The following is a 13448-nucleotide window of genomic DNA, read 5'->3' as shown; positions in this document are numbered from 1 at the left end:
TCATTATTGAATTCTAAGAACTCTTAATACATTCTGGATACAAGTCCTTTATTAGACAAGTGGCTTCCAAGTTATTTTCTCCAAGCCAGTGGCTTGTCTTTTCAGTATTTTCTAAAGAACAAAAGTTTCTAATTTTGATAGTGTCCAAATTATCATTTTTTTCCTTTATGTTGTGGGTTTTGAGCCTTACAAAAAAATACCTTTACCTAGCCCAATGTCTCAAAGATTTCCTTTTATGTTCTCTTCTAGAAGTTTTAACTTTTACACCTAGGTTTATGACTCATTTCAAGTTAATTTTTACATATAGTACAAAGCATGAGTTGAAGTTCTTTTTATAAAAGGATATTGAAATGTTTCAGCATCATTTGAGAAGACTACTTTTCCTCTATTAAACTGCCTTGTCATCTGTCAAAAGTCAACTGATCATCTATCATGGATCTGACTCTCTCTTCTGCTTAGCTGTTTGCCTATCCTTTCATCAGTCCTACACTGTCTTGGTTATACACCGTCAGAGTAAGTCTCAAAAGTCTCTGATTTAGTCTTTGCTTTTCACAATTACTTCAGTTAGTCTAGGACCTTTTCTATATAGACATTAGAAAGTTTGCCAATTTCAACCAAAAAAAAAACTAGTGGGATTTTGATTGGTATTGAGTTAGGTCATTTGGAGGGATAATCAACATCTAAACAGTATTTTTTTAGTTTCCAACATATAAACTATAAGTATACTTTGTTAGATTCATCCCTAAGTGTTTCATGTTGAATTTTGTCAAGTTCCTTTTCTGCATCTATTGAGATCTTGAGTGTGTTGATATAGTGAATTAAATTGATTGAGCAGAAAATGTTCAACCATTTGGTCATGAGGTATTATCTTACAGAATTTTATGTCTACATTCATTATATGGTCTGTAATTTATGTCTACATTCATTGGTCTGTAATTTTCGTATAATGGCTTTGTTTGGTCTTGGTATCAGAGTAATGCTAATCTCATAAAAATGAAAGGGGACGTAAACCCTATTTTCTGGACAGTTTATGTACAACTGGTACACTGATATTACTTCTTCCTTTAATGTTTCATATAATGTGCACATGAAACCATCCACACTTGGTGTTTTCTTTGTGGAAGAATTAATGAAAAATGCAATTTCTATAATGATATAATATTTAAGTTACTTATTTATTCTTGAGTGAAATTTGGTAGTTTGTCCAATTTTATCCAAGTTAATTTAGATCCAAGAATTTGTCCATTTCACCCAAGTTAATTTGGTTAGCATAAAGTCATCCATAATACAGAAATTCGCCACCCATGGGGATTAGTAGATTCTGGATAAATGTAGTTTCTGGCTGCTTGGAAATTACTACTAAAAATAGGCCTAAATAATTCTCTACACCATACCATAAACTCTGTAATCCCTTGAAATTAATATTGAAATATACTAATTAAAAGCAAATTAAGAAGAACTTCACTTACTATAGCACAGTTTTACTGTATTATAAAATAGCTTTGTAAATGCAGTATATAATTTTAGTTAAACGGCAGTCAACACACTATATTGGTAGTTACATTCTCAGTCACCTGGCACACTTTTCCGGTGCTCACTTTCCTTTTCATTAATACTTTTAATATAAAGCACTTTCACAGTCTGTGAATGATATTTATATCTCAAACCACAAATACATATTCTTATCAATTTAATACACTTGGACTTTCATTTTTCTCCTGTGTAACTATTTATTGTTGATCTCTACAATGAAATTATTTACTAGATAGTTTCTAAAAGTGATTTTTAAAAGGCTTGTCTACAACAGCATACAGCACTTAGACTGAAAGCTGGCTATATCTCCAGGAATACATTTTTAATCTTGTTACATTTCTTTGCCTTAAAAAAACCCAAGGCCCAAGGCATTCTGTCATGTGGCTTTTATGTAAACTTATATCCACACCTTATATTATTTGGGGCTAATGTTGGACAGAGTGAGACCCTGCCCTGTAAGAAGAAAAAAGAATGGAAATTACTTTGGGTACACTGTGAAGTTTATCGAACCAATTGAACAGCCATTGGCTCTATGGTTAACTTAAAGAAAAAGACTATTTAAGCATAGGTCCACCTGACATCCAAAAGGTCAAGAATTCCTAACAAATTTCAGTACATTTTCTATAAGGTATGCTGGCAAAGTAACTTTGAAATATGCATGTCTAAAATTTTAGTCAAAACTCGTATTTTGGCCAAAAAAAAAAAAAAAACAAAAAAACAGACAGACTGAATGCTGACAGTCACATGATTCACCATTAATGTTTCAAGAAGTAATTCTTAGTATACTAAGTCTAGTATAAGAAAGAATAAAACTTAAAGGATAATTTACTTTTAAGATACTACAGCTTCATCCAAAGTCACTGTAAATATTCCTCTCACTGGACATCTGGCCCTCACAACACATCCCCCAACAAAATCAGTCACTCCTTCCTCTGACAGTGATATTCTAATAAATCCTCCATGAACTGTATAATAAATCAGACGAGTAGGAACAAAAGAAATGACACATCAGGAAAATGTGACACTTGAACAGTAAGGAAGGTGACCTAAAACTTATATAAAAAGATACAGAAAGCACACCTCCTGGATGTGGGACCCAACTACAACAGGGACCTTATCTAACAAATGCAAACACTACAATCTAATTGTTTGTACCTTCATATTAATCTGAAGTTTAAAAATAAATAAATACTGCTTATTACACCCAACAGAACTCTGGGGTCATTGTGATGGGGGGCACAAAACTTATAGCTTCCCTATGAACAAATTCCCTGCACGTGAGGAAGAAAAAAATTATCAAATGTATGTGGTGGGTGCCTGGCTGATCACTGTATAAGTCTTTCGACTGTACTGTATGTTTGAAAAATTGCCTAATAAAATATTGGAAAATTAAAAAAAGAAAAGAAATGTAAGTAAGTAAAATATAGGTAATGCAGATTATCCTTTGAGAATTTACCCTTACTGGATTGTTATCCAGTTCCTTTTAAAGTCTTGCTTAAAGCTGTAGGTATTTCAGTGAAAGATATTTCCGGTTATGTTATATATACATCTCTTTAGGTTCCTTTAATTCTATTTCCTATGCTGAAGTTTTTATTAAACAACCTATAATATATTTTTTAAAAAGATACAGAAGAATTTGAAGAGTTATAGTATCAAAAACCTAAGAAACTCCTACTCTTTTGAGAGCAAGTTGGCTACAGTATTCTGGAATTCTAAAAATTCCCCCAATCTCTTCCCAACGTATCTTAGTCTAATCATGGCTTAGATTATATATAACATATAAATTATATGTTAAGATTATGACAACAGGATGTCAGCGATCAACTTACAGCTATAGAACTAACTTCTATGCTTGTCCTGAGACCTTCTTCATGGCTACTCAGACCTATTATCCTAACAGGTTCCTAAAACACATTGTCTGGCTGTGTGTGTTTTGGGGAGAGAGAAAGTGTACATAAGAATAGTAAAAAAAGAAGAAAAGAAAAAAAGCCAGCTAGAAAAAGTGCAAGTCAATCTCCCAAGCACCTCATACCTTCATCAATCTCCAGATGAAGTGTTATATTTAACTGAGAAAAACACTGTCCTGGTTTCCCATTCTTTTATACAAAGTACCCCCATTAATTTGACCTTTTCAATCCCCTCAAAACATAAACTATACAAACATACACCAGTAGTTTTACAGCTACAAAATTTTACAAAGAGGTGGCCAAAATACAGAGAATATTTTATAAAATTCTGTAATAAATATTTTGTAAATAAAGTTGCATTTAACTACATTTTCCCCTTTCCCCCATGTGTGGTGACTTTAGGAGCAACTTTTGGAGTACAGTGCATACACAGTTCCTGCTGCCTGAAATTCACTGAAACCTATGGTAAACCTCAACTTCCAGGCCTCTGCTTCAATCTGTCCCTATGAACAAGAGGAACAAGAGTCCTTCCCTCAGTGTAGTCTGCCCCCATCATCCTGGTTTTATTATTTTGCAGCACTAATGACTATGTAAGTTGCATTATTTTCCTATCTAACTGTGTACTGCCAGTCTTTCCAACTAAAGTACAAACTCCATGACAGCAGGAATTTCACCTAACTTTTTGCAGTACTTCAAGCCAAGAGCAGTGCAGGACACCGAGACGGTAGTCAATAAATACTTCTTGAATAGATATTACGTCACCAAAGATAATGACCTTTGCCCAGTCCTGTAGCTAAGTATACTGAAAGACTTCCCTCTGCCTCCCACATTTTTTCATTCCCTAAAACAGCAGGTCTCAACCTGTGGGTTGCGACCCACAGAAACTTCATTAAAGGGTCGTGGCATTAGGAAGGTTGAGAACCACTGCCCTAGAAGCTTTTTGGACAACAGAATATATCTACAAAAGTATAGCTTTTCACCTTGAGGGTACCACTGCAATGAATGAAAACGTGTATCAGTTTGGGATATGTCCTTTCTGAAACCAGAAAAACAGTAAATACTACAAGTATTCTTTTTGTGACAGAGATTTTTTTATATTTTTAATCCAGCTCAGCTCAGATTTTATCTAAATTCTGTTTCATAGAGATACAGAATTTTGGAGACGCCATCCGAAAAATACCAGAGAAGAGCTTATTGTCTCTATATGCGCTGATTATAGAACAAAATGGATTTGAATTATAAAACAAAATAATGATATAGCAGGAAAAGTTCACTTCGGTGATGCTGGGAGAATTAGATATTTACATGCAGAAGAATGAAATTAGACCCTTATCTCACACCAAACACAAAAATCAACTCAAAATAGATTCAAGACACATAAGGTCTAAACCATAAAACTACTAGAGAAAAAATAGGGAAAAAGATGCATGACACTAATTGGACAATGACTGTTTTGGAAAGGACCCCAAAAGCAAGGGCAACAAAAGCAAAAATAGATAAATGGAATTACATCAAGCTAAGACACTTCTGTACAGCCAAGGAACAAAGTGAAGACACAACCTATACAATTGGAGAAAATGTTTACAAACATATATCTAATAAGAGGCTAATACCTAAAATATAGAAGATGTTAACTCAATAGCAGGAAAAACAGCCTGAATAGACATTTCTCAAAGAAAACATACACAAGGTCAGCAGGTATATGAAAATGATCAGCACTAATCATCAAGGACATGCAAGTTAAAATCACAATGAGGTATTAACCTATGAGAACAGCTATAATCAAAAAGATGAAAATTAACAAAACCTAGTGAAGACATGGAGAAAAGAGAACAGCCATTATGGACCACACAATGGAGGTTCTTCAAAACATTACACATAGACCTTGTGACCCAGCAATCCTACATCTGGGTATATATATCCAAAGGAAATGAAATCATTATTTTGAAGATAAATCTACACTTACATTCATGTTCACTGCAGCATTTATTCACAGTAGCCAAGACAGGGAATCAGAGTATCCATCAATAGATAAATGGGTAAAGAAAGTATAGTATCTATACAAAACAGAATACCACTTAGCCTTAAAAAAAAAAAAGGAAATCCTGTCATTTGCAACATGGAGGAACTCAGAGAGAACACTATGCTCAGTAAAGCTAGCCAATCACAGATAGACAGATGTGATGTGACCTCACTGACACATGGAATCTGATAAAGTCAAGCTAATTTATAGAAGCAGACAGTACAGTAATTATCAGGGAATGGGAGAAAAGTTAGGGGATGAATTGGGAAGACAGTGGTCAAAGAATACAAAATTTCAGTTAAAAAGGAAGAATACGCTCAAGACAACTATTTACAGCATGGTGACTCAGTTTATAACTATGTATTATATATTTGAAAATTGCAAACAAAGTGTAAGACTTTTAAGTGATCTCAGCACAAATAAGTATGTAATGTAGTACATGTTAATTAGCTCCATTTAGCCACTCCTCAGTAATACATATTTCAAAACATTGTTGTACACTGTATTTGCCAATTAAAAATTAAAATAAATATGCCAAACTGAAAATGTACAAAAAAATTTAAAGTATTCAATCTAATAAAAGGCATGAACAAAGGAAAAAAAGAAATAACAAATGAGACAAATAGAAAATAATTACCAAAGTGACAGACTTAAACATAAAATACTGCTAAAAAACATTTATATTAAATGAAAATGAGTAAATATACCCATTAAAAGGCAAAAACTGACAGTGTGGATAAAAAAGCAAAGGCAATCTATACGCTCTCTACAAGAAACACACTTTAAACATAAAGACAGAGATGGGTTAAAAGCATGGGAAAAGACACACCATGCAAGCAAGCATCAGTTGTGGCAAAGCCTGTGGACCTATTATTAATATCAAATAATCGACACTTTAGGCAAAATAATGAATATTAATAAAGCTAAAGAGGGACATTTCATAATGAAAAGATGAATTTAGCAAGAAAACATAATAATTTGAAATGTGTATGTACTCCTAACAAAGCTCCACAACACATGCAGCAACAACCAACAAATCAGAAAGAAGGCTTCTCCACAGTAAGGGTGGGGATTTCAACATTCACTCTCAGTACTGACAGAACAAGCAGACAGAAAATCAGTAAGGATAGAAAAGACTTTTTAACAGCATTAACTAACACAATTTAAGTGACATTTATGGACACTCAATCCAACAACAAGAGACTATATTCTTTTTAAGTGCCCATGGACTGTTAAGACAAGCTTCAATACATTTTTAAAAACTGAAATTAGACCACAGGATGTCCTCTGACCACACATAATTAAACTGGAAGTCTGTAATATCCTGACAGATTTAGAAATGAAATAACCAATTTTTATTTTTTTAAGCCCTAAGCTTGCTACTCTAGAAATAATCAACTTGCAAATAATAACCCATACAGCCTTTCTCAAAAAGGATTCCTTATCACAAAATAATGACTACTTTTTTGATTCTCTCAAAAATGGCATACAAATGGTACCAACATGCAAAGCACAGGAGAGAACAGAATGTGTAATCACCTCAGGCAATTCTTCCATGAAAACCCAGGTAAGAAAAGCAAAAGGAGGCCAGCACGGTGGCTCAAGCCTGTAACAGCACTCTGGGAGGCTGAAGCCAATAGATTGCCTGAGCTCACAGGTTCAAGACCAGCCTGAGCAAGAGTGAGACCCTGTCTCTAAAAATAGCTGGGCATTGTGGCAGGCACCTGTAGTCCCAGCTACCTGGGAGGCAACAAAGTGAGACTCTTGAGAAAAAAAAAAAAAAAGAAAGAAAGAAAGAAAAGCAGAAGTAGTCAAAGGAGAAACCATAGGTAAATTATAAAACATTTAAAACTAAATGCTAATGAAAACATAACACATCAAAAATGTGTGGTATACAGCTAGAGTAGTACATAGAGGGACACTGACAGCTTTTAATCTTAAGGGTAGAAAAGCAGAGTTTCAAATAACCTAAGCTTCCACATAAAGAAGCTAGGAAAAGAGGAATAAATTAAATCCAACATAAGAGTGGAAAGAGTAAGAGCAGAAATCAATGCAACAGAAAATGAACAAAATAGAAAAAAATCAGTAATATAAAATGATAATCACCTGAAAATATATCAAAAAAAAAGGAGAAAATGCAAATTGCCAGTCTCAGGAATGAAAGAGACAGCACTATTACAGATCCTACCATCATTTAAATAGTACAGGGCTATTATGAACAACTTTATGCCAATTCCTTCAACAACTTAGAATTAGACAAAATCCTTATAATGCACAAATTATCAAAACAGCAGAGAAAAATCTAAATCATATTATATCTACTAAAGAAATTCAATTTTTAATTAAAAACCTTCCCACAAACAAAACTCTAAGTGCAGATGGCTTCAGTGGTCCATTCAATCAAACAAACAATTATCCAAAAATGTTCAGAAAAAGGAGAAGTATATATTCCCAACCACTTTCTGAGGCTAATATCTCCTTGATTTAAAAAAAAAAAAAAGGTCAAAGAAAAGTAAACTAAAAACCAGTTGGCCTTGTGAAGAACAATAATCTTAAACAGGATATAAGTAAGTCAAATTTAGCCACCTACAGAAGGGGTGATACATAATAACCAAGTGGAGTTTATCTTACAAATACAAAGTTGGTTTAAAATACAAAAGTCAACTAATATTCTTACTTATCGCTGGTTAATAATTTTTTAAGTCAAATGATATAATTCATACAGTAACAGAATAAGGAAGGATAGGCAAAACCATCTCAAAAGATGCAGATAAAAGAACCTGGCAGAATTCAATACCTTTTGATAATAAATCTTTTCGTAAACTAGGAATAAAAGGGAACTCCTCAACCAGATAGAAGAATCAAGAAAAAAGTTCAAATATTATTACACAATGAAAGACAATACTTTCCCTCCTAAGATCAAGAACAGGCATGGATGTCCAATTCTGTTCAACATTTTACTAAAGGTTCTACCCAGAGAATTGAAAGGTCTAACAATGAGCAGGGGAGATTAGAAACTGACTTTATTTGTATATGTGATCAAGAACACAGAAAATCCTCAGAGCTACCTAATTAATTTAAGAAGCCTACAGGATATAAGATCAATATGCAGATATCTACTGTATTCCTATATATAATAAACAATCATACGATTAAAAAGATTTAGCATATAACAGTATCAAAAACAGAAAACAAAGACATATTTAACAAAGTATTTGCAAGACCCAAATAGTGAAAACTACACAGCAGTACAGAAAGAAATTAACAAAAATGTAAGTAAATACATGTGTGCATGCCTACTACAGTCACTGTGTGAGCCAATATTATATGAAATAGACAAAACACATTTCTAAGTTTGATGTGGCAAGAAGCCATCAATTTGTAACCTTTGCTGTAAATGCTCTAAATTTTATCCTTGGAACAAACAAGACCACCAGAAAACCAAGTACTTACTTTTCTTTAACTGAATCGCATTTTATCAGTAAAACCTGGGGTTAAACACTCCGTAGAAACAATATGAAGCTTATCATTAATCCCAGGAATGCTGAAAAAGTTATCTATGTATTATAGCATGCAGCATCTCCATTATAAAGGTCCAATGAGAAAAATTTCTCAGACCTAAATTTCAGGAAATGTAAGTTCCCCAAATCATCTAATAATATGTCCATGAAGCTACAGCCTACACAGACCTCAAATTTAGCACTAGTTACTGGTTAATTTGAACTCAGTTTAATTAACTTCATACTGAATATGCTTTTCTGCATACTATTTTTACTCCTGGTCTTATTTTACTAATTTTGCTTTTATATTCTTATTTCTTATATTATATTCCTTTATAAAATACTTCAAATCTTTTTGGAGAATGAAGTTATCTTTTACATACTTTATTTTTTAAATTTAAAGAGAGTCCAGATCCTTCTATTAAAAAATTTATCATTTAAGTAAGGACATAATATGGACTATAAAATTATTTAAATATGTGTGGTCTCAAATTACTTTTTCAAAGCACAAAAGGGTAAGATATAATAAATGTGAAAGGAAGACCAGGGAGAGAAAACCCTAGAGAAGAAGAATCTAAGGACTTTGTATAAGGAAGATAGTGAAGAGGGCAGCAGGTAAACAACAGGAGCAATAACAGGCATTAGGATACAATGTAAATGCAAACAGTTTAGATTAAGTACTAAGATAAAATTAAACGGACACCATGAAGTCAAATAATGTAGCTCAAATGTCAAATTGAGCTTGAATTTCATTCTTAAATGTAAAAATAACACAGAACTGTTTATGAAATGTCTAAAATATACAGAAGATATACACCCTCACCTCAAACTTCTTGTCAGAAGTTACTGAAGCTACTACCTTAAGAAATCTTGTTACAGAATTGTATATTTAGAGGAGGTCATGGAGAAATTATATGGTACAACCTCATTTTAGAGACTATAAAACTTACAGCCTTTCAAATGATATACAAAGATTATTATAATTCCCCAAACACCAACCTACTGATCACCTGTGTTGATTTCATAACTGAATGACTTTTAGAATGTCTTCACTCTAAATACAAATTTAAAGCCAAGAAGAATTCAAAGACATTCCTGAGGAGAAGAGAGGGAAGAGGATGGGATTTTCTTCACAGTACAAGAATTCAAATTAAAGTGAAAGCAAGTATTTAATATGTTCAAAATACAATGGTAAGTCATTGATGACACCAAGAGAAATAATGCTATTCTCAGAAAATCAGATTACAGCTCAAAAAACACAAAGCAGTGATATGCAAAATCAGTACCAACATAATTCAGCATTCTTATTTACCTAAAAGATATATTCTTCTATAATTCATAAAATACTTATGAAATAATGATTCTGCTGTTAAGATTTTAAAAAATGATACATGTAGGGCTCAATCTTAATGTTCTGGCCATCTAATTAGATGAAGTTTTACTGAAGAAAGCACCTTTTTCCATCCACTATTACCTGCCTTTATTCCAGGGGGAAGACTAAAAACAAAAGGAAAGAGAAATTGAGAAAGATATTTTGAAAAAATAACAAAATACTGTACAAATGTGACACAAAATCTTAAAAAGGAAAACCTTCCAGTATGTGTGAACATTTAAACATAGCATGGGTTTTCGGAAAATCTTAACTAGCATTTGCTTATAAAATATAAGAATTTAGAAACTATTTCTCAAATTTGTTTAAACACATTACGCAAATATATGCTGGTCTTATATTCTGATGACATGGCATAATTTAAAATGCAGAATATGTGATAAAACATAAGGAAGTGGCATCAGGACAAATTCAAGGTTAGAACTAGCTATGTGTAAACATTAGTTAGATAAATGAATAATAAATAAGCTCAACAAAGGAAAAGGTCTATGAAATCAAGGAGTTAGGGCTGGCAGCAATACCCAAAAACAAGTAGAGGATCAACACCTGGACAATCTGTAGCAGAAAAAAGAAATCATGGTGAGCTAGGCAGCAGCTATCAGAACTGAGAGAAAGAGGCTAACTGACCAAAGGTCAGAGACTAAAAAAGGAATTTATGCAACACAGAACACCAAATACAGTTTAACATTTACCTAACCCTATTTCTCAATACACTAGTTTCTGGGAATTTGGGAATGAAGAAGAGTTGAAATTTGAGAAGTAGAAAGACAGAGATGTGCAGATGTTATTAACACTTCCCTTTTCCAATGAAAATGTTATTTATTCCAATGCCAATGCCTTAAGTAAATTGTATATATAAACATGCACATTTACATAAATACAGACAAAGAAGAGATACCAAGTAAATTTTGAGGCTGGGCTTTCTGGCTCACTCCCATAATTCTTATATCTTAGGAAGCTGAGGTGAAAGGATGACTAAAGACCAGGAGTTCCAGATTAGACTGAGCAACAGAGCAAGAACCCCCTACCAAAAAACAAACAAAACACTAGTGACAAGAGGTGGGGAGTACCTACAGACCCAGGAGGGTGACTGAGACAGAAGATATCTTGAGCCAAGGGGTTTGAAATGCAGTTAGTTGCGATTGTGCTACTATACTTCAACCTGAGCAACAGAGCAAGAGCCTATCTCTATAAATAAATAAAGTTTTGAATGGCTCCATTTTGCTATTATAAAAAGAAATTTGAAATTAATGCCATAGGTTTTGAATAAATGAATATACACGTTATCTGAATCTTCTTTTCATTTGTATGGACAATATAAAATAGAACTAGTCTCACAGAAAGAACTTCTCTTGAGTAGATGAAAATCAGAAGTGGCAACTCTGATAAAGATAGAAAAACCTGGCTCGGCGCCTGTGGCTCAAGCGGCTAAGGCGCCAGCCACATACACCTAAGGTGGCGGGTTCGAATCCCCAGCCCTGGCCCGCCAAACAATGATGGCTGCAACCAAAAAATGGCCAGGCGTTGTGGCGGGTGCCTGTAGTCCCAGCTACTTGGGAGGCAGAGGCAGGAGACTCGCTTGAGCCCAGGAGTTGGAGGTTGCTCTGAGCTGTGAAGCCATGGCGCTCTACCCAGGGGGATAGCTTGAGGCTCCGTCTCAAAAAAAAAAAAAAAAAAAAGATAGAAAAAACCTATATAGTCTGCAAAATGAAAAGTATTCAAATACAACAAAGACTTACAAATCTGTTTCATTTGCCAAAACCAAAATGAGTAAACAACTATAACTTATTAACTCAATTCACAATCATTCACTAGAACTACAACAAAAGATTTGATAGAATTTATAAACCCACTTCAGTTTTCAATTATTCTTTTTATCAATATCAAAACATTGTTACCACTTACTGTTTTTCTGCAAGCAAAAAAAAATCTACTTATTTCTATCTTCTCTTTTCACTTGCTATGTCACTTGGGAATCTTTAAATTCCCTATTATAAATCTTCTCTATTTATAATTTACACGTAAATTATAAACTTATAATCTTAAAGCAATAACTGAAGCAGAAGAACAGTGACCTAGACCGGTATGTCAAAGAGATCAGAAAACTGGGAACTATGTTAATAATTAATACATTCAATAAAATGGTTAAGAGAATACAAGCAGACTTAACTCTAAATCTTAGTCTTGCCCCCTCATTGACAATAAACTTGGGCAATACATTGTAAACTAGCAATTTTTCAAATGTGATCCAGGAGAATTTTTTTTCTTTTTTTTTTGAGACACAGCCTCAAGTTATCCCCCTGGGTAGAGTGCCGTGGCATAGCTCACAGCAAGCTCCAACTCCTGGGCTCAAGCGAGTCTCCTGCCTCCACCTCCCAAGTTGCTGGGACCACAGGCGCCCGCCACAATGCCTGGCTATTTTTTTTGTTGTTGTTGCCGCCATCATTGTTGTTTGGCGGGCCTGGGCTAGATTCGAACCCACCACCTTAGGTGTATGTGGCTTCGCCCTAGCCACTTGAGCCACAGGCGCCAAGCTGATCCAGGGGAATTTATGAGGATCTCTAAGACGCTCTCAGTCTGTGAGGTCAAAATTACTTTTATAATACTAAGATGGTTATTTGCATGTTTCACTGTGTTGACACTCACACTGATGATACAAAAGCAATTTTGTGTAAAACTTCTGACTTCGTAACTGAATCAAGACCCTGACACCAATATGTACTAGTTAATAACTGTCATATTCTTCTCTGCTATGTACTCACAATATTCAAATATTTAAAAAAGGACAAAAGAACAAAGCACATTTCCTATAAAAAGCATCAATTTTTAAAATTTTCAATCTTTCTAATATTCTGTATGATATACTAGAAAAGGAATTCTGCTGTATTCCTAAATATGGTAGTTGTAAAAAAAACACTTACGCAATTTTGAGCTGAACCAGTTACTTATGCAAGTGTTAGCTGAACCAGTTACTGTTTCATGGAACACCATTTTTTCTTTCTTTCTTTTTTTTGTTTTGCAGGGTTTTTTTTTTTGGCCAGGCCTGGGTTTGAACCCTCCACGTCTGGTATATGGGGCCAGCACTCTGTTCCTTT

The 13448-nt window shown here is 33.9% G+C and overlaps 1 protein-coding gene and 1 non-coding gene across 6 annotated transcripts in view; one reads left to right on the top strand and one right to left on the bottom strand.

The window, feature by feature from the left end:
* ANKRD17 (ankyrin repeat domain 17) overlaps positions 1–13448 on the bottom strand; it is a 157616-nt gene that overhangs the window by 99580 nt on the left and 44588 nt on the right. The window lies entirely within an intron of this gene.
* Positions 2680–2812, top strand: LOC111725412. Its single transcript, XR_002773485.1, has one exon. It is a non-coding gene; the product is annotated as a small nucleolar RNA SNORA11 (small nucleolar RNA).

Source organism: Otolemur garnettii, unplaced genomic scaffold (genome assembly GCF_000181295.1).
Source record: "Otolemur garnettii isolate 467f Iridium unplaced genomic scaffold, OtoGar3 scaffold00039, whole genome shotgun sequence".
NCBI lineage: Eukaryota > Metazoa > Chordata > Mammalia > Primates > Galagidae > Otolemur > Otolemur garnettii.
Note: the sequence above shows the minus strand (reverse complement) of the source record. Positions and strands in the feature narration are given on the sequence as shown.